This window comes from Argiope bruennichi, chromosome 7 (assembly GCF_947563725.1).
Source record: "Argiope bruennichi chromosome 7, qqArgBrue1.1, whole genome shotgun sequence".
Classification (NCBI taxonomy): domain Eukaryota; kingdom Metazoa; phylum Arthropoda; class Arachnida; order Araneae; family Araneidae; genus Argiope; species Argiope bruennichi.
In genome coordinates, this window is record NC_079157.1 from 29275220 (window position 1) to 29277987 (window position 2768).

Here is a 2768-nt window from a genome sequence, read left to right on the forward strand (position 1 = left end):
GATTGCCATCTATTTTCTTTTATTGATCCAATTGATATATGTAAACCACTCATACAGTTTTAACCTACTTGCGTTAGTAGTTTAAAATTTTTACTGAAGGTGAATTGAATCAATACTAAATTATTTTTGGAAATTAGCCTTTCTTTACGTTTTTGTAATGGGGACAATGGAAGTTGATTTAAAGTCTCCAAGTGACTAAAGTCATATTCTCCAAGTTATTAAATTCCTATTGAACAAATGAATTTGCAGATAATTTGATTCAGTTAATATAATTATTTTTATTATTGATTCTAAATTGTAAATAATTTTTTTCAATTTAACATAAACAGTGTTAAAATTCATTATTCCATTGTAATTATTCATTACTTTAAAACAAAAAAGATTATTTTCCAATTTTTTTTTCCTAAAACATTTTTTTTCTATATCCTCATAGAAATTGTCTTTTTTAATAATTTAGTCAAAACCTTAATTGTAAAAGATAAAGTAGGTATATAAACTATATAAGTTTTATAGGTTTTAAGAATTTTCATCATCCTTTATAATTTTTTTTTACACAATATCTCAGAACTATTCATCACTTGGTATTTATCCACTCATTTGAATCAGTTAAAACAATATTAGTATAACATTTTTTAAGGTGGAGTAAATGTTTATTTTGTTAATGGTTTGGTTAACTAATATACATTTGTATATTACAATAATGAATGCTTGTGAAGCAAATCATTTTTATTTCATGAATTATTATTGAAAATCAAAATAAGAAGAAATTAAGTTTCAAAAAACTAAGAAAAAAAAATTTCTTGAGAAAATGTAAGTGTTGAATAAAATATGACTTAAATATTATGCAAAAATTAACAAATGATATTTTACAATTTAATTGAAAATTCTATTGACTAATTTAGAATACACTAATATTTTTATATTAAATTAAAAAATAATTTTTATTTTTTGAAATTAAAAATTACATTCCAAATTTTCTTTAAAAGTTTTAACTTCTGTACATTATTATAAAAGTAGAAAATTCAACATTTAGAACAAATTTATCCACGATATTAGAATTTTTAATACAAATTTTCTTTTAAAATATTATTACACCAATCGTATAATTAGAAATAATTGATTCTATTACCTTTTCAAATTTAGTTTGGCTACTTTCAATCAAAATTCTGATTTTTAGCATTAAAAGAAGAATTAAATTGCTGTATGCATAAATAAGTATATTAAGCATTTATGAAAAAAAATTAATAAATTAGAATAAAGAATATATGTATTGAAAAAGTACTTTTTAAAATCATGTAATATTAATCAGCTTATGCATATAATTTTTAATTCAATATAAATCTTATTTTAACAAAACAAAAATTAGTTTTTATTAAATAGAAAATATTGAATATTTAGATGATTCCTTTGAGGATTTTTGGTTATCATACTTTCTTAACAGAGAATAAGCCATATTTTATCAAAAACTTAGCTAAAATTATATATATATATATCTTTACAATGCATATTTTTAAAAGTATGAATTATTCAATTTGAAAACAAATTTTAAAGAGTTCATCATGCACATTATCAACATTAAAAAAAAAAAAAAAAGAATGGACAAAACTGCAAGATAGAGATTACAGATTTTTATTATTGCAATTTTTAGACCACAAAATATAAATGCTTTATTGCTACTATAAATACTAGCAAATAACAAAATCAAAGCATGCCTGCAGTTATAAAAAATGTTTTAAATGTTCTATAACACTAATTTATTACTTAATTAGGTAAAAATATATATATAATTTTTTAAAAGCATCATTTAAAAAAATTTTTAGCTAATTTTTAAAAAAACATTTAGCTTTGTACAACAACAAACAAACAAAATATGGGCATTAAAATTAATAGTATAAAAAAACTAAAATACTTTCCAATGAATACAGCCAAATTGCAAGAAATAAAATTAAAACTCCATCGAATTTGTATTCCGAATAAAGCATCATTTTTAACTTCCATTAAGAATTTAAATGAAACTTGTAAGTTCATTCCATTACTTTGTGAAAACTTTAAATTTCCTTTAACAAACCAATAGAAGATAGAATTTAATTATGAGTTAACATATTAGTTTCTTGCCATTTAATTAATTATAAATAGAAGGAGCCTGTAGAAAATTCAGCTTTCCCAAGTTCCCAGCCACAGTCAACATTCATTTCTAGTCAAAAATTGGATTCCTAAAACTTAATTAAGAGCAAAAATAAATATATTATAACACGGTATTATTCTTTTATTAAAAAAGATCGTGCATAAATAAGGTCTGCCTTTATCATAGATCCAACCGACATTCGTCCACACTCCACCCTATACATTCCAAAAATGCGCTTCATTCTTGGCGGGTAAATAAATTTTCAAATGTTGGCGAAAAAAGCTTTTCCGTAAGCAACCATACATCGATTCCCCCATTTCCATCACTACCGGAATGAAATCCGTCCTCCAGTGCTGCTTCCCCCATTGCTCCCCCCTTTCAACTTCAAATGGGGGGTTCAAGCGTCCTCCGGTTAACGAGTCTCTTATAAGATGCCATTCGGAGTAGAGATGAGTCGTTCCGTTATTAACAGATACTCATACTAATCTCATTTCTTCTAATTCGTGAATCCTTCCAGAACGAGTCTGCAAAAATGGATCCTGAAGAATTATTGCTACCATTCCTGTCAAGCGACCTGTTGGGCGAATCCAGTGTCCCAACTACGGATGCGGATACTGTAATTCAATTTTCAGAATCTGAATAA